Here is a 19,477-nt window from a genome sequence, read left to right as displayed (position 1 = left end):
CTTTGGGGGCTCCTCTGGCGTCTAAAGACCCGGTGGGGAGTTCCTGTAACCAGTGGAGGAGGGCGAGGAGTGGTGCTTCCTCTACCGCTTGGGGGTCAAATACCGCCCTTCCCCATCTGCTGGATTCACCGCCTAGACTTCGGTGCCTGTGTCCTGGGGAAGTTGAGGAGGGACCCCTGAGTGGATGAGCTATTTAGAGGTTTCAAGGTGAGTAGGATTGGGCTGCATGAAATCGTAACTGTGGCCAGGTGCTGTCTGAAAACCGCAACTCCGACCTCCTCCCACACGCACCCACCCATCCACCCGATTCCCTCTTCGGTACCTGCAACGTCTGGATTCCGTGGGTTGGGCTAGCAGCTCCCCAAAGCCCAGCAGCCCATCCGTTCCCAGGGTCGTGCGTATCCTGAAGGGGTATGAGACATGGCCTTTTATTTCCCGGGATTGAGGTCGTTTATTCCAGAAACAAGTGGTTCTGGAGATGCTGGATGCTTTATTAGAAGCACAGTCTGTGTGGTGCCCCTTGACAGTGGATGACTCATGTTGGCTTTTTTTTTTTTTTTCCCAAATAAACTTTGTATTCAAGACACAAGTATGCTAGGTCATTTGCAAAAGCCATAGAGCCGGAGACCCACACTCTGGGCCTTGAGAGCCCTGGTGCTGGTCCTAGGTATATTAGTAAGGATTATGACCTGGATGAGTCACTTCCCCTCTCTGGAGCTCAGTTTCCTTATCTGTGAAATAGGGTATAAATAAAGAGCTAGACAGTCTGATGGAAGCAAGAGGAGGTTTCTGAAGAGGACTGAAATCTTATTTTTTGTGAAACTAGGTAGGCCACACGAAGTCAGCCTCAGCCTATTCTAAAGAAATTAGGTTGGACCTAAAACAGCTGGGAGGAGTTCCTGTTTTGGCGCAGCGGAAACAAATCTGACTAGTAACCACGAGGTTGCAGGTTTGATCCCTGGCCTCGTTTAGCAGGTTAAGGATCCGGCATTGCTGTGAGCTGTGGTGTAGGTTGCAGACTCAGCTGGGATCCTGTGTGGCTGTGGCCGGCAGCTGTAGCTCCGATTCGACCCCTGGCCTGGGAACCTCCATATGCTGTGGATGCGACCCTACAAAAAGCACAAAAGGAAAAAAAAGAAAACAGCTGAGAAGCAAGAAAGACTGCAAAAAGTAAAACAAAACCAAAAAACTAATAACAATTGGTACTAGATTTATAGTATGAGTAGTCTTCCCATGCTGGCAATTAGTGTATATGGCTATCCAGCTCTCATTACCGCAACGTTGTTAACTCTGCTTCAAAAAATTAGGTAGGTTTCATCAGTGCAGCTGAGTTTTTCCTTTTGTTTTAACCTTCAAGCCTAGAGTGGATGCTCAGTTAGATTGGACTGGGTACAGCCTTTCTGGAAGAACCTCCGTGGGCACTCTTAGTGCTCTAGTGCCATAGATTTCCTTCTGACTGATGCTGCCATCCCGGTACACCCCACTTCTGTCATCTCCATTCTGGCTGGAGAAGTGGTGAGCTGATTCCTGTGGCATCTGGCATTTCTGAACTTCCCATGTTTCTTTCCAAGTGAGTGAAATGAATAGGCAAACTGTATTAGATGGAGCACGTTAAAAATAGCTCAAGGGAGTAATTTGTTCATCCCACCGCTATTCCCCAGACCCCCTGGGGGGCCTCTCCCTAGACCTTCCCAGTCACCTGCCAGCCATCTCGTTTTGAATGCTGAGGGTCATCACAGAGCTGAAATGACACGGCCGGGTCACGCAGCGCATTTATGATCAAGCCATGATGCTGGCGGAGAGGAGGATTTTTTTTTTTTTTTTTTTTTTTTTTTTACGATAACTGAATGCTCCTGTCCTTCTATTCTCTTCTATTAGTGGCTTTCAGAATCCAAAATCCATATTGGTTTTGACCACATCATTTTCAGTAATCCTTTTCTGTCAGTTTCTTGGAAGCTGCAGTTAGTGGTTATCTCTGAATTTGAGGTAGTGGTAAAACTCTCCTCTCCAGCAAGTAATTAAGTTGGATCCTTAAGAGAGCAGTAGTACATAGGTATGTGTGTGTATAAATTTTACCTTATTTGAAGTCTGTTAAATTAAGAACGATTATGATGCTAATAATAGTTATCCTTTGAACCCCTCCCATTTATCAGGCACTGTGAGGTGAGGAAAGAAAGCTTAGACAGGATACAGCTCTTAAGTACTACCACTGTCTTGCCCAAGTTGTTGATGGTCTTCGAACCCCCAAAACCAATTTGCAATAGTGGAAAAGTCATTCTTAACTATCCTGTAGGGTTGTGGTGTGAAGTGAGATGATGTGTGTGAAAAGCAATGTGTAAACTGTAAGGTGCCTTCAACCCAGGACAATATTTTACCCCAAGAAGTTGGGGACGTTGGACGCTTATGAGTCCTTGAGTCTTGGTGTCTGCTGGATGTGGTGTAAGATGTGCTGAGCCCATTGCCTGATCCCTCTGAGCTTGATTTCTGCCTTATGTCAAATCAGGGTGATAGTATATGCCTTTCCCTCAGTGAGATGTACTTGTGAGTTGCAGTGGGTCCTCAGGAACCTCTTTTTTCTCCCCTTGCCCAGGGGCACTTTTGGGATAAGGGGTTGGTTATGCCTTCCAGGAGGAATTGTCCTCGAGGAAGAATGGCTTTTAAAGTACATTTCACCACTCCACCTTCCCATGAGTGGAGACCGAACTGCTTTCCCCTAAGGATGCCCCTTTTCAGCAGGAAGCAGCCAGAGCGGTTGTCCCCCTCCCCCCACCGCAGTTAGAATCTCCAACACTAGAAGGGGAGATCGAGGCAGAATAATCACTTAGGTCGTCAGTGTAGGAGCAGGGGCTCCGATGCATTCTTTGATATGGCCATTGATTAACATTTGCGGCTTAAGGGCTCCAGGGAGTAACATACCCACAGGCCTCGTTTACTGTAGGGAGACACCCAGATGGATGTTAGTCCCTAATCGCCTGTGACTCAGTTTATGGTGAGAAAAGGGCCAAGAAATGATGAGACTTACAGGACATTTCTGCCCCTAAGACCCCTATTGGACAAGGACTGATATAGGTAACTGAGCAAAGCCAATAGGAGAAAACCTCATCTTTCTGAACCCCACGTTGGTCCCCCCCGCTCCAGCTGTAAGAGGCAAAAACCCCTATAGGGCAATAGAGAGGGGATGCTCGTCTTCCCCCTCCCAGCAGCCCTGGTAAAGCCTTTGCTTGCTTGCTGGAAGAAGAAAAAGGTACATTTTGAAGTCCTTACAAATAATTCTTTGAGCTTTTCCCTTCCCACCCCACCCCTAACACATGCAGTGAATAGTCTAGGCCCTGCCATCATCTAAAAGGAGGAAACTGAACCAAACCAGAAGCCAGAAAGGACAGGTCTTTTGGTGGGAGGTTGAAGATGGCCGTAGCTAGTTTCCTTGTGCCCATTTTGTGCCCTTCTCCCCTCTTTTATTCGTTTTGTTGGGCAGTGGAGAGATACTGGATTTGGAGCTTTCTCGCTGTAGGAGGCACTGTGAGAGCTCTAGTGTCAGATGGGAGGGCAGGGCACATGGGGGCTGGAAAGGAGATGGATTTGGCAGTAGGATCTGGAAAGTTTGGCGCGGTGGCAATCTGCGAGATGTAGGATCTGGCTAAGTACGGGGCCAGTTTCCCTCCAGTCCTATAAGGCTCTCTCTCGGAGCTTGGAAGTTTTCATGCTCCAGGCAGCTTTTGACTGGTTGTGGTGGCATCATAAATGAGTTTCCATAGTAAGTTGTATGCGGAAAAAGGAAATTAAATTCCGAGAGGGTGTTTTGTTGTGACTGATGCCAGAATTTCTCTGAGAATTTTATTAAGATTCAGTCAGTCTATAAAAGTACTTTTTAGTTCTCTGAAGATATTAATTAAAAAATGGTTAAAAAAAAAAAAAAGCCAGAAGTGTCTCCTTTGTGAGCTTTTGAAATGTAATCTTCCTAAATCTTTGGGGGAAAAAAATGAAGTCTAAAAAAAAACCACAGAGCTGTATGTTTTAAGAGCAGTTCCTTCAAAGTAATGTTTTCCTTCTCTTCCTGTCCTTTCTCCTCCTCTCACATTATTGTGATTGTTGATTTTGGTTTCTTTCACATCTCCCTAGCCTAGTTTTTACGTTTATGACCTTTTTTTTTTTTGCTTTTTAGGGCCGCACGCATGGCATGTGGAGGTTCCCAGCCTAGGGGTCTAATCAGAGCTGCAGCTGCCCGTCTACACCACAGCCACGCCAGACCTACACTGCAGCTCATGGCAAAGCTGGATCCTTAACCCACTGAGCGAGGCCAGTGATCAAACCTGCAACCTCCTGGTTCCTAATTGGATTCATTTCTGCTGCGCCACAACGGGAACTCCAATTTTTTTTTTTTTTTGATGTTGAATGTGCCTTCTTTTCTCCTGAGTTTACTCATCTTCTTTCATCAAGAAGGGGGAGCACGGTGAGGCAGTGAAGAGCACGGGGTCCGGAGCCAGGCTGGGGACAGCAAGGGTCATGGTGGTTCTTGGAGAGCCGGGCTCTCCTCTGCTTGGATTCACCAACCCCTACCCCAGAGGCTCTTGAGGGCAATTATTATTCTGTCACACCGATGAGGGAACGGGCACAGAAGTGCCTGTGTCCACACAGCCAGTGAGGGGGTGGCCTTGGTGGCAGCTGTGATCCCTGTGACTCCACCGCAGGGCTAGGCAGAGGTCCTGCTCCCCTGCCAGGGTGGGCTCCGTCCTATAGGCAGGGGCTTCGTTAAGTGAGAGGGTCAGGACTGTGGTTTTGAAAGGTGGCCTCATGGGCAGTGTGCAGTATGACATGAGCAGCACGGAAATGGGCATGAGACAGGACGGGGGCTTGAACTGAAGCCGGCGGCAGTGGTGACAGAGCAAAGGGGACAGGTTGGCATGGGTGCTGCTCAGTCCTCTGGATTGGGGCCCAGAGAGGGAGGAGGTGAGTCTGGGAGCACTTTCCTCTCCTCAGCCTTCCCTACTGCTGGTTTTCATGCCCGCAGGCTGGGTGGTTATTGGAGATACTCTGTGTAGACTGAAAGCAGTCTCTTTAGGAATCAAGGTCACCTCCTTTGTGCCCTGTGACAGCCAGAGAAAGGTGCCTGTGCAAAACCCCAAAGCGTCTTCCCCGGTCTTTGCCCACCTGCTCTGGCCTTATCGTTTGCCCCTTTCCTGGAGCATCTCAGGATGGAATTCAGGTTCTCAGACCCCAGTTAGGGAAATACCGGTTTGAACATTCAAACTTAAACTGAAAGTATTGAAAGGAAAAAGCCCCTAAAGAAGGAAGCCTCTCTGGGGTGTAGGGGGTGCCCCACCGTTCCCCAGTGGACCCCCCCAGGGGCTGTGGTCCTCAGTTCTGGCTGTTCCCCAAGGGCTGAGCTGCCTCTAGGCAGGGGCTGGGGTGACTTGTGGTCACCAGGCATGACGGGCTGGTGGGGGAAGGGGAGGTGGTGAACGTGGGCGAGTTCTCAGTGGTGGCCTGCCTGGCCAGGAGGTGAGACCACCCTCCCCTGAAGGGTGCAGCTTCCGTGGAGAGCCAGGCTCTACTCAGGAGCACCAGAGTCAGAGCAAGGGGATGTGGTTGGTCCCTGGTTGCTAGTATGCACGCGTCCCCATCATAGGCTGCGCTCATGCCATGTCAGGAATGTGCTGGTCCTGTGCCCTCTCCCCTGGTCAGTGCCAGAGTCCCTAATAAACTTGCCCAGGCCTCGGTCTTCCAGACCGCATAGTGCCCAGATTCGTCAGAGAGTTTGTTCTTGCTGGGCTCCAGCCAGTTGGTCGGGTCCAGCTCTGCTTGGGCCGTGACCTCCTTGCGAGGAGGCCAAGAGTCACTTTATCGGCCTGCCCGCTTCCCGCATCCACAGGCACAGCCAACTCTGCAGTGAGTCGGTGTACATGACTCTGTTCCCCCACTGTTTGATGGTCACCCCTTTCCCTCCAAGATGTGACTTCCTTTCCGTGTCCCAAGGGTGGCCCCCAGCCAGGGACCGTTCAAGTGCCCATTGAGTTTGGCGCCTAACACGGTGCCCAATTCAGTGAGAGGGGAGCGTGTTTTGCCTGGGGGTGTTCACTGTCAGCCTCCGTCCTGAACATCAGGTCCTAAGCAGAGCCCCTCTTTTCCTGCTTTGCTCCATGTTTAGCTGCATGTGTGTGTTTATTTTAATTATTACTGGGAAGCAAAAAAAAAAAAAAATCAAATGTTTGAATTTCCAGAAGTGTTAATATGGACAAGCAGAGAGAGTAACTATATATTTATCCAGCGTACTCCTGATTTCTCTCTCCCCTCCACGTCGTTGCCGTTTTGTTGGCAGAGCCATGTCATTTGTGTACTGGATCAGTTGGGATTTCAGTATTGAGTGTGAAAAGAGGTCTGTCTGGTTGTTTGCCGAAGTGGAGGGACTCGGGTGGGTGGACTTTGGGCTTCCAGCCTTGGCTCAGCCTCGCACCCGGTGCCTCTGTCGGGAAGGTGGTGTTTGGCCAGGCTGTTTCTTTGGCTTCTCCTGGGAGCAGTTGTGCTGGTGACAGCAGGTGGCCTCCTCTCTGCTATGGAAAGGGAATGCTCCCTAATCCTGGTTTTTACTTCCTTCTCATCCTGTGGGGGTGAGAGTGAAGAAAACCTAGAAAATTATTACTAGGAAGCAAAAAAAAATTATTACTAGCGGCCGTGTCCTCCTTGCGAGGAGGAAAATGATTACTTGGAAGCACAGCGACCCTTGGAGCTGGGCAGGTTGGGACAGGGCAGGTCTGCCGCTTCCACAGAGCTTTTCCCCAGGTTTCCCTTGCAGCCCGCATCTCCCTTCTTCCCTGCTGATCCTGATCCAGCCTGTCATCTGTGCTCTGAGATTGCACTTGACCTTTATCACTCACTCTTGGAAAGACCTTGGAGTGTGGTGCCAAAACTTGTTCCTATTGGTGTGGCCTTTTCACACCAGAACGCGAACCCTGTTGTGGCGGTGGTGGTATTTTTAAAAATCAGTTCAATTGCTTTTTTCTAAATGATATGGGTCGTATGTGACTATGTGATGTTCTTGCACCCCACCCTCCTGTTCACATGGGGGGGTCCACAGCAGGAAGTATAGAGCCCTCCTTCTCCTGGCACCCCGTCCTGCATACTGCCATCCTGCCGGGCCCTCGGCGGTGACCATTTGTAGCAGTGTGACGCCTCTCCGGAAACTGTCCATCAGCCTGTAGCACAAATAACTTGCAGTTATGTTTCTTTCGTGAGCATAAATCTGATCTCATCACATGTATCGTTTCACTGTTTAATCTGTTGACATAATAGATCTTGGTAGCTCTTTTCATGCATTAGCAGCTCTTCTCTCATTTGTCTGCAGCATATTTTATCGTATAGGTATAACATAATTTATGAGTCTGTCCCCTGTTGATAGACATAGAAACTGACTCAGTTTTGCTGTTGCATCTTCATGTGTACATTCTGGTATGCACACATGCGTGCATTTCTCTTGGAGTGGAATTGGTGTGCCTCAGGTTCTGCACGTTTGAACTGTTAACAGCAGTGCCTACACTGTGCTCTCGAGGGCTGTGCTGGATTAAACTACCAACAGTGCATGAGGCCAGTGGGTTCCCCACGGGCTATCATTCTATTAGGGGAGAGATGCGGAGAGTATTTAGTAGGCATTTCATTCATCACTGGTGCGGCTGTGAGACTCAGTTGGCTTCTGGATCTGGACAGGGGGGCCGGGGGGGGGGGGTTGTCCTGTCCTAAGCGGGAGGATGAGGGAGCTGGGCCCCCCAGGACCAAGGCTCTGCTCAGGGTGGTGTGAGCGTCCTGCCATCAGCACTGGAAGCCAACGCTCCTGGCTTCACATTCTCTCCGCTCCTCCCAGAGGCTGGGCGCTGTCACAGGACCCTTGGACCAGGGTGTAACCTGCCTGAACCTTTGGGCGGGCCTCTCCCCGAGGAGGCAAGTGAGCGTGAGCGGTGCTTGATACCAGCGCTGAGCTGCACAACCAAGGCAGGGATTCGAGGCAGGGGAGCTGAACCCAGGGCTCCTTTAAAGATCACAAGCCAGAAAATCAGCCGCTCTTGCTTCTGGAGTAGCCTCTGTGCACGTGGTGAAGCGAGGTTGTGTGCGTGGCGGGGCTGCCTTTGCGGGGTGGGGGTGTGGAGAGCCGCCCCCCCAGCTCTCCTGGCTTGTGGGAATGTTATGGCAGTTTGTCCCCGAGCAGGGTTTCTGAGAAGGTGTTCCCGGGGCCCGACCTGCTAGAGGAAGTGTCTGGAGGCCCTCACAGGTAGGCTCAGCCAGGCTGTGTAGCCCAGTGGGTTTGGGGGAGACTCTGACTGGTGGATGACAGAGTCCTTTTCCTGCCGCTCAGAGAGGGCCAGGGAGAAGGAGCGATGGAGGGGACAGCCCGAGGCGGTGAAGAGACTCGAGGGTCATTTCCAGCTCTCACTCCATCATTGATGGCCATGTGGCTTAAGCAAAGGTATCCTTTCTCTCTGGGCCTCGGTTTCCTCATCTGTAAACCAGGAATAATTTAGTACCTACCTCACAGGGTTGTTGTGGGGATTAAGAGAGTAATGTTTGGGAGCTCCTGCTGTGGTGCGTTGGGGTCGGTGGCATCTTGGGAGCCCTGGGGCGTAGGTTCGATCCCTGGCCTGACACGTTGGGATCCTGCCTTGCCGCAGCTGTGGCTTAGGTTGCGACGATGGCTCAGATCTGATCCTTGGCCCAGGAATTCCATGTGCTGCAGCGTGGCCAAAAAAGAAAACAACAAACAGAAAGAGTGTTGTTTGTAAAGCTCTGAGCATCTTACCTAGTAAGTGATCAGTAATTGTAAGCATCCAGCACTCTTATTTGTGTTCGCCCTTCGTTAGTCAGTCAGTGTGTGCGTGTGCCTGTGGGGATCATGGCAGATCCAGGTAGTGTGTGTGCAAGCAGGATGCCGGTGGTGTAAGAGAGATTTCAGACAGGCGCGTGATATGTGCAAAGTGCTGCCCTCAGTGTAAGTCAGCCGAGCGGAGATGTCACCTTGGCTCCCGGGTCTGAGAGGGCTCTCAGCAGCGCAAATTAAAGCAAGCCTTGCTTGCCCCTTTGAGAGAGTTGAGCAGGTAGACGCCACTGACTTCTGATCCACCCTTGATTTGCAAATGAGGACCCCAGGCCCCAGGGGTGAGCTGCCTGGGTCAGGGTCACAGCCCTGCTGAGGAGAGGCCCGCCTGGAGCCTGCCCTGCCTGCCTGCTGCCCACACGTGTGCTTAGTGGGTGCTCCACGTATTCTCGTGTTCTCTCAGCCCCCAGAAGAGCTTAGGATTACTTATCTAGTGAACAAACAGGGTCCTGGTTCTGGTCCTGGCTCTTCTGTCTCTTAGCAGAGCTCAGTTTTGCCCTCAATGGGATGGGTACAGCACCCCTGCCTCCCTTCTAGGCTTATCTTCATTCACTCAGAATCTATGCAACAAATAGATTTATTCAGCTGGCCAGTATTCTGTTTGTTGGGCATTTCATCCCGAACAAAAGACATCGAAACCCTGTTCTCTTGGGGCTGATTTTCGCATGTGGGGCCGCAGACAATAGCTGGTTACAGTTCACAGTACGCGTCCTAGTTTCCTGGGGCGGTGAAACAAGGGCCCGCAGCCTGGTTGGCTTGAACAACAGGGACGTCTTCCCCTGCAGGCCTGGTGTTCTGAGGGAGACCCTGTTCCCAACTCTCCTCCAGCTTCTGGTCGTGCTGGTGGCCTCGGTGCCCCGAGCTCATGGTTGCACAGCTCTGCTCTCCGCCTCTGTCATCACATGGCCTCCTCCCTGGGTCTGTGTCCTCTGCTTCCTTATGAGGGCCCACCCTCCTCCAGAGGTCCTCATCCTGTCTTAACATCTGCGGGGACCCTGTTTTCAAATGAGGTCACGTTCTGAGGTTCCCGGTGGACATGGACCTCAGGGGGACACCGTTCACCCCAGGACAGTATGTGAGGGAGTGATGAGTGCTGAAAAGCCTGGGGAGTGCCCGGGGCGCGGGGAGGTGGTGAGGTGTGGAAAGGTGGGCTGGGCAGGCCTTGCTGGGCAGGTGGTGTTGGAGGGGTGGGGAAGGAGGAGCAGAGGGCTGGAAGGGGGTGCATTCCAGGCAGAGGGACCAGCAGACACGGAGGCCTTGAGGTGGACGTGTGTGCCTGCCAGGCTGGCTTGGGGACATCGGGGTGGAAGTCACGTGTGGGTGTATGTGTGGGTGTGGGTGTGTATCAAGGATCAGGTGGTCCTCGCTGGGCTTTGGCCTTTTACCCTAGCAGGATGGGAGCTGCTGTTGTGTGTGTGAGCATGCTGGGAGCAGGGTTGTGTGCGGACTAGCTGGTCAAGGATTTTTCCAAGTTCAGGGGCCATTGCAGCCTTGTGTCTGTACACCTGCGTGTTTTGCAGCCGTTGTTTCTCTGCAGTTTCTTTTTGAAATAATCAGTGTTCTGCTGACCCTTGGTCCACTGCCCTTTCCTGTCTGTTCCCTCTCCTGCTAGATGCTTTTTCACCTACCTGCTCCCCCACACTTAAACCACAAGCAGGAAGAAGAGAAAGTAGATAAGGCTGGGGCCGGCCGGCTGCCGGGAAGCCCAGCACACGTGGCAGCCGTGCCGGGCGCTGCCTCCTCCCCACTGGCCTGGGCCCGCCTGGTGGACACGCTGCTCCTCACCCCGGCGGATTTAGAAAATGCTGAGGTCAGGGCCAGCTCAGCGTGCTCAGCTCCCCACATCCTTCTGTAGATCAAGTCCCTGTGCCGTGAAAAGTGTCGAGTCAGCTGCCTTGGGCGGCAGCCTCACTCAGCCTTGAAAATCCAGGCAGGGCGGGATGGGATGCGAAAAGCCCCTGTGGAGAGACCGGGGGTCTCCTGGGGTCCTGGCACTCTGCCCAGGCCCTCTCTGCTGCCCATTTTGTCACCAGCCTGCAGTTTTACACTGTTGTTCATGTTTGCCATCCGGATCCGAGCGGGTCCGGAGAGCCGTGCTCCAGGCCTGGCTTGCCCCGGGTGTGCCTGGCCCCAGGGCTGAGGCTTGTGAGGTCCTGGGGGAATCATAACTTCGGATTCCTCGGCGTCAGAGCTGAAGGAAATCTCCTTATCTGGCTGACATTTAATTTCCTCCCTGGGCCGCCAAAGGAAAGGGCCTGGCACGTTTGTGCTTAGGGCTCTGGAGAAGTGGGCCCTCTTCCCGGCCTCCCCCCGCGAGGGGGGTGCCAGGAGTGTGGGTGCAGGGAGGTGGGGACCGAGGGCACTGCTGCCCTCTGGGGAGCGCCGCTGGGGAAGATAATTCGGTGCCAGCGGAGATGGAAATAGGATCCCCAGCGCCAGGAGCAGCTGCTCCTCCCTGGGTTGCAGGAGCTGCCCGTGGGCACCCCTCACCCGCCACCCCACCACTACCACCTCCCAAACGAAACGCGCATCCATCCAGACCAAAAGTCCTGAGCCGGTCCCAGCCAGATCACAGGTCCTGCCTGAGCCAGGCTGGGGGCACCTCCCCGCCCAGCGGTAGAGCTTCCTTCTTTTCCAGACACTGCCGCCACCACCAGGAGCTTGCACTCTGGACCAAGCTCTGACTTCGCGTCCCCAGGAGTCTTTGGAGTCTGAGGGAGTTTCCACACTAGAGCAGAGAGACCCTGCCCGAGGGTGGGAGTGGGCATGGCACCAGGTGTCCCACAAAACCACCTCCTTGTCCTGTGCCTGGTGGCCTTTGTCTCTGCTGATGTGTCCCACGCACTGGGTAGATAAGGACCTGGGGATGGGCATGCCCGACTAGATGTGGGCCGGACAGATTTGTCCTTTTATAAATTGGGGCCCCCACAGGCGGCATCTTTGCCGCAGCTCAGGACCTGGGAAGCTCCGTCTTCTGCCCCATGTTGGGACTGGCCTCATCTCGGTGGCCTTGCAGCAGTCACCTGCCTCCCTGGCCTCGGCTGTCTCATCCCTAACTGGGGTGGGATGCAGAGTCATGCGTGTCTCCTCGCTTGCGCCCCCGCAGCCCCTGCTTGGGGCCTGGGGGAGATTTGCCTGCACCCACTCCCGCCTCACCCGGGGAGCTCCCTGAGGGCAATGGAATGTGAGCTCTGTGTCCCGGGGAGCCTGGCACGGGCTGAGCTCCCATGAGCCCCTCCGCAGCCCTTGTCCTGCTTGGCTTGTCCCTCACCGCCCACCCCCCAAAAAACCAGTGAACATTGATGGGGAAGGAGGGACAGGTGGCGGGGGTTTGCGTGACCCACCCCCACCCTGACTCCGGGGCAGGCGTGCCCAGTTGTTCAGCGTGAGCTCCTTGTTCCTGTTTCAAGTTTCATGCAACTTCTGATCCTTGCCCTGAACAAAGTCCCTTTATTTCTGGATGTTGTCGTGACAGTTGTTTTTGCAATTAGTAGTAAGGCAGAAAAGAATGGATCATGATGACAGGGTTGTCTGTATATTGCAGTCCAAATGTAAGAAATGTCTGTGCATTAAAGAAACACTGTGAAGAATCTTATTTCAGCAATTGTCTCTTGATTTTGGTATTACAGAAGATTTTTTTTTTTATCTTTCAAGTTTTTGTCATTTTATATGTTGAGCATGCATTGTCTAGATAATAAAAGCTGTTAAAATTACTATAAATAATAAATAGCTATTTATTAAGATTCATGTGTACTGCACACTATAAGAACTTGCCAGTACAGCCTTATACAATCCTCACTATAAGCCTGTGAGATTCTTTTTTCAAAAAAATGCAAATGCTAATGTATTTTGTTTTATTCTGATGAAATATACATAACATAAAACTTAGCTTTTTAGCCATTTTAAGGTGCTGTGGCGTGAAGTACGGTCACTGGGAGATCCTTTTTTTGAACCTCTTATTTTATGAATGAGGAAGCTGAGACTTAGAGAAACAATGTTGCTTAAGGTCACAGAAAGCAGGGACTTCCAGAGACAGGATGTGGACCCAGGGTGCTGATGCTGAGAGCCGGGCTCTCTGGTTTGTGGCTGTTGGAGTCCCTGACTACTTACCCTGCCTCGTGCTCACTCGATTGCAGAAAGCCAGTGTGGGTCTAGAGTGTGTCTCTCCTTTGAAAGTTCTAGGGTTGGGTTTTGTGTATTTACAGGGTGGTCTTCTTGGCTTGGGGCATGAGTGGTGACAAGTGGATGACATAAGTGCCGCCTGCTGATGGATACTGGGTTGATAATTTCTCTGCTCTTGTTTGTCTTTGTTTAGCAGGTGGGAGCGTGTGGGGGAGAAGAATGTGGGCCAGGGCTCTGTGGGGGGGAGGGCTGTTGGGGGGGGAGAGGGCCATGGGGGGGCGGTGTGGGGAAGGTGCTCGGTGGGGTGGCGAGGGTGGGGGTGGCAATGGAAAGAGCGGTGGCCTAGAGCTCAGATAGCTGGCTTCGCTGAGTCTGGGTGCACCGTGTGGGGTGATCTTGGAGAAGGGGCATTGAGCTTGGAGTTAGAAGGTTTGTGCTGTCGTCCTGCTTTTACCATGTGGTGGACATGCTTTGGCCTCAATTTCCATATTTCTATGTGGGTGATAAAAAGGCTTCTTCTCCTTGCATCCCGTGATTGTAGCAAGGAGTCCGTGTCATGCTGTCAGGGAGCGGAGCTCTGGAGTAAATTTCTAGGAAGGGGCTGCCCCGGGAAGACCAGAAGAGGGTAGATTTGGATGTGAAGAGGGGTGGTCTGCTTTGGCTTGTTTCCTTTGGTTTTTGGCCATCAGCTTCTTCCAGCATCACTTCGTTGGTGGAATAGAGTGTCCCTTTGTCTACGTAGTGCTGTGTGTTGGGGCGCTCTGGGATTTGGCTGGCGTATCATTCAGCCAAGGTCCGTGGATTCCCCTTCCCAAGACTCACGCCTCCCTAGTGGAATGAATAGTAAGGGGGGAGCTCGTTTTGTGGCTCCGTGGTGATTGAAACTCTGCAGCAGCTTCCCTGGTCCTGTCTGTCTTGCTGGTCTTTACAGCAAGTGCAGTCGATGGGTTTCTGTTCCATGGTCTTGAGGAGCCGAGCACGGGAGTGGGAGGGAAGACACTCACCGTCGCACGGTGGGCGCAGTGCTTGCTTCTCCCTGCAAGACACTGGAATCTCGAGATAAAGAAGACAGGGTCTCCGCTCTGCAAGAGCCCACTGCGTCCTGGAGAAGGTACAGATCCACTCCAGAAACAACTGCGAGGGAGGGATAAGTGGCTTGAAAAGCCACTGTCAAGAGAGGTGACAGCCTTTCTTCCAAATAAATAAAAATGCATCATTGAGGCTGGTCAGAGGGGTGAATAGTCAGCCTGATTCTGGGACTCTGCTTTTTAACAATCTTCTGGATCAGCTGTTTTAAAGCTAGGGTGACTGTCTGGCTACCTCAAGGTGGTCCTTCAGGCCATCACTATTTCAGGGCGTGTTTCAAATGACAGGGAGCCAGGGTGCAGGGCCCTGCTGAAGTCAGCAGCCCCACCTCACTGCCTGCTTGGCCTTGGCTTTGAGAATGGTACTAGAAGGCTAAGTAGGTCACGAAGATCTATTTTGAACTGAGTGTGGCTGGGCTGCCTGGACATTTAATTTCCGGATCAAATCCTGTTGGACTTGTTTGCCCAGGAGATTGGCAATGAGCACTCTCTGGTCGGTCGTGTGGTGTATTTATAAAGTCTGACGAGTGAGTCTGGAGGTACCAGGACACAGCAGCCACTTCTCTGTTCCTGGAGGGGCACTGGCGGTGGGGAGGTTTCGGAAACCGTCCTGAAGCCAGGGGAGTTTAGTTTTCCCACCCTGCTTCCTTGAATTTTCTGAAAATTGTTGTTCCTCACTAACTTCTTGAAACCTTTTTTTTTTTTAATTTAAATTTAATTTTATTTTGAAGTATAGTTGATTTACCATGTTGTGTTAATTTCAGGTCTACAGCAAAGTGATTCAGTTATGCATATGCACATATCCATTCTTTTTCAGATTTTTTTCCCATGTAGGCTATTACAGAATATTGAGTAGAGTTCTATACCCCTTCTCTCTCTCTCTCTCTCTTTTTTTTTTTTGCCTTTTGTCCTTTTTTAGGGCCGCACCCATGGCATATGGAGGTTCCCAGGCTAGGGGTCTCATTGGAGCTACAGCTGTCAGCCCATGCCACAGCCACAGCAATGCGGGATCCGAGTGGCGTCTGCGACCTACACCGCAGCTCATGCACCGCTGGATCCTTAACCCACTGAGTGAGGCCAGGGATCGAACCGGCAACCTTATGGTTCCTAGTCGGATTCGTTTCCACTGTACCACGACAGGAACTCCCCTCTTCTCTTTTAAAGAATGAAATTTATTTATTACCCAGAGCTGGTTGGCTTCTGTTTATGTTAGTAAGAGCTGCTAGTTGCTGATTTACTGCGTGTCGAGCCTTTTAGGTACATTATCTCATTTAGGTCTCACAACAAGCTAGTTTCCCTCCCAGCCGTTTCCTGGCTTTTAACTTAACCTCATTGAGTCTATAGCCTGTAAACTGGGCATAGTAATAATAATAGTAATATCTAAAAGAGCTGGGTGAGATATAAATGAGAAGACAAGTGTACATAAAATCACCCAGGACTCAATGAACAGGTCCTCCATGTCTGTCTTTGTTGCAAGCCAGCGGGACGTGGAGAAACCACAGACGTCCGCCACAGGAGCAGAGACCTGAGACCCTCCTCCCGGCTAAGAGCCTTAGTAACTCACTTCTCCTGGGACCCCTCCTCCAAAGCACGGGGGAGAGGACGAAGCATAAAGACCCTAAAGAACTGTAATCGCAGCTAGAATTTTGCCAAGATTCCCTCCCGCCTTTTTTTTTTGGTTTTCAGGTGGGATAGCTGACATTTGCTTCATTTGCTGGGACCAGAGCTCTGAGGAATCCTTATGGCCACTCCCAAGTGGCCAGGGCCGGTATTTAAAAAACAGTGAAGAAACACCAAAACAGGACTTTAGCAACAGGTGTTTAAAATGTACACATTGTTCACATTAATGCTTTTAGTGCGTACATGTTCCGTGCCTGTAGAGTTATCTTGAGATGACTTTGAAAGTCTGAGTTTGAGGTCCCCCCTTCTGGACGGCCTCCTCAAGCATCCGGCAGACTGACTCTTAACATTTTTGACTACGTAATAGGAGGCCTTTCATCCTACCCTCCCTCCTGCCTTCCTTCCAAGTTTGCTTCTAGACAAGTGTGGGGCAAGTTCAGAGGAACCAGGAAAGTGATGAGTGATTTTCGATCTTCGGGGATTCCAATTCCGTGTACGTTTGCCACGTGATGTTGAGCAAGTCCCTTTACTTCCAGCCTCCAGGAACTTACAGTCCCATCAGAGAGGCAGACCTGGAGTTGAGACTGTCCTGATATTGCTGTGGGTGCAGACAAGGATGTTTTCTTTTCTTTTCTCTTCTTTCTCCCTCCCTCTCTCTCTCTCTCTCTCTCTCTTTCTTTCCTTTTCTTTTTCTTTTCTTTTCTTTCTTCTTTCTTTCTTTCTTTCTTCCTTTCTTCCTTTCTTCCTTTCTTCCTTTCTTCCTTTCTTCCTTTCTTCCTTTCTTCCTTTCTTCCTTTCTTCCTTTCTTCCTTTCTTCCTTTCCTTTCCTTTCCTTTCCTTTCCTTCCCTTCCCTTCCCTTCCCTTCCCTTCCCTTCCCTTCCCTTCCCTTCCCTTCGTTCCTTCCTTCCTTTGTTCCTCCCTTCCTTCCTTCCTTCCATCCTTTTAGGGCTGCGCCTGCAGCATATGGAAGTTCCTGGGCTAGGGGTCGAATCAGAGCTGCATCTACTGGCCTACACCACAGCCACAGCAACACCAGATCCAAGCCATATCTGCAGCCTGTGCTGTCGCTTGCGGCAACGCCAGATCCTTAATCCACTAAGTAAGGCCAGGATTGGAACCTGCATCCTTATGAATACTAGTTGGGTTCCTAACCAGCTGAGCCACAGTGTACCACTCCCCAACTCCTTCAAATCTTTAATGTAGGTAACAACTGCGTTTCACACGAAAGTGCAACATGTGAGATGCCTAAGCTCTAGCGGCCCTAGGGGAAAAAAAAAAAAAAGAAAGAAAAAAAGGAGGATTTGAAGGAGTTGGGATCCCTGGACCAGGTGAAGGCTGTGGGGCAAGTCATCCAAGGCAGTCATTTATTTTGCAGAATTGGCTCTCAACCACCAGGGGGTATTGGGAGCTGTGTGGGGCCGGAGAGGCCCCAAGACCTCTGGCGTGCAGGCCTGTGCTGCAAACCAAGCTTGTCTCCCTTCCCCACCCATGCCTGTAGTGTCCCTGTTGAGAAATGCAGAGCCAGGCACCAGGCAGGTGTTTTGTAACAAACCCAAGGGGTGAATGGTATTATCTCCTATTTTATAGGCCAAGACCTGGAGAAATCACCCAGCTAACAGGCAGGCAGGTCAGTCAGTATTTGAATGCAGGTCTGCTGATTCCAGAGCCCAGGCCCTTAGCTGATCTGGTACACTGCTGCCCCTGCCCTGGGGACACCCAGCCTTTTAATTAACCTGACAGCCCAAGGAACTTAAATTAGATGTAAGGGAGAACTTTCTGATATGTTCCTCCCCAGGCCCCCACCCCCCAATCTTAAAATTAGAACTAAAGTGGGGCATTCTAGAGCGGGGCTTTTCCAACTGTCATCCAGAACTCACAGTCATAGTATCAGCTTAATGGGTTGACATGTTTGGGGGGAAAAAAAAAAAAAAGGGAAGGGACATGGGGGTAGGGGATTAAGAAATGCAAAGCTGGAGTTCCCACTGTGGCTCAACAGGTTAAGAACCTGACATAGTGTCTGTGAAGTTGTGGGTTTGATCCCTGGCCTTGCTCAGTAGGTTAAGGATCTGGCGTTGCTATGAGCTGCAGCATAGTTCGAGGGTGTGGCTTGGATCCAGCATTGCTGTGGCTGGGGCGTCGGCCCCAGTCACAGCTCTGATTTGACTCCTTGGCTGGGAACTTCCCTATGCTACAGGTGTAGCCCTAAAAAGAAAAAAAAGAAAAGAATATATAGGAAATACAAACCCTATGAATAAAATAAATAAGCAACAAGGATATATGGTACACACAGAGAATATAGGCAATATTTTATAATAATTTTCAGTGGAGTATAATCTATAAAAATATTGACCCAGTGTATTGTATACCTGGAACTAATATGGTACTGGAGCTCAGTTATACTTCAATTTTAAAAAAGAGAGAATTAAAAAGTATCAGTGCATCACCCATGGTAAGGCCCAGTATGTGTGCGTATGTCCAGGATCATGATGGAAATACATTTCATGCCAAAAATGTCCTAGAGAGAGAGGGATTAATTAATTACTTTTTTCTTTTTTTAAAATTTTAATGATTTTTATTTTTTCCATTATGGTTGGTTTATGGTGTTCTGTCAATTTTCTGCTGTGCAACAAAGTGATTCAATCACACTTACACATTCTTTTTCTCACATTATCTTGCTCCATCCTAAGTGACTAGATATAGTTCCCAGTGCTATACAGCAGGATCTCATTGCTTATCCATTCCAAAGGCAATAGTTTGCATCTATTAACCCCAGACTCCCAGGCCACCCCACTCCCCTCCCTCCCCCTCGGCAACCACAAGTCTCTTCTCCAAGTCCATGGGTTTCTTTTCTGTGGAAAGGTTTATTTGTGCTGTATATTAGATTCCAGATATAAGTGATATCACATGGTATTTGTCTTTCTCTTTCTGACTTCACTTAGTATGAGAGTCTCTAGTTCCATCCATGTTGCTGCAAATGGCATTATTTTGTTCTTTTTTATGGCTGAGCAGTATTCCGTTGTGTATATATACCACATCTTCTTAATCCATTCATCTGTCGATGGACATTTAGGTTGTTTCCCTGTCTTGGCTACTGTGAACAGTGCTGCAATGAACATAGGGGTGTATGTGTCTTTTTCAGAGAGGGATTAATTTAGATCAATATAGGTTCGATGGTAAAGCCCTTGGGGGCAGGGATCTGTTTTGTCTTCCTTTCTATATTCCTGCCATCCTTAGCCCAGTGCTGGCTACAGTTGGTCAGTTGGTCTGTCTGCGAGAGCTCCTTGGAGCTTCCCCTCCAGTCAGAACACACCCAGCACTGCCCTCAGGAGACGATGAGAGTGGTGGTCCTTGCTGCGCTTTCTGTGACGGGAAGGCAGAGGGCTGCCAAGAGTGTGCTGGTTTTTTCTTTTCATATCCTCTCATGTTTATTTTTCAGTCAATGCATTGATTACATTGATTGATTTTTGAAAGCTGTGACTACCTTGCATTCTAGGAATAAACTTGAATTGGTGGTGATGAATTATCATTGATCATATTGTTGGATTAGGTTTGCATCCATTTGCATGAAAGTTATTATTCTGTAGTTTTTGTTTTTATAATGTTTGTGGCAGCTTTTGGTATAAGGACAATGCTGCCCTCATAAAATAAGTTGGACAGTAAGTGTTCGCTCCTCTTTAGTCTTCTGGAAGATGCTGGTGAGAATTGTGGTTAACTTATTTTTCGTATATTTGGGAGAGTTCAGCATCAGGAAAGCTCCCTGGGCCTGGAATTCAGCGAGTTGTGTGATGGTCA

The 19,477-nt window shown here is 50.3% G+C and overlaps 1 protein-coding gene across 1 annotated transcript in view; it reads left to right on the top strand.

The window, feature by feature from the left end:
* SMCO4 (single-pass membrane protein with coiled-coil domains 4) overlaps window positions 1-19,477 on the top strand; it is a 65,059-nt gene that overhangs the window by 648 nt on the left and 44,934 nt on the right. The window lies entirely within an intron of this gene.

This window comes from Sus scrofa, chromosome 9 (assembly GCF_054392235.1).
Source record: "Sus scrofa isolate SSC_HxYL_T2T_F1_AM1 chromosome 9, Sscrofa_HxYL_maternal_Yorkshire_Landrace_v2.0, whole genome shotgun sequence".
Taxonomy (NCBI): Eukaryota; Metazoa; Chordata; class Mammalia; order Artiodactyla; family Suidae; genus Sus; species Sus scrofa.
Note: the sequence above shows the minus strand (reverse complement) of the source record. Positions and strands in the feature narration are given on the sequence as shown.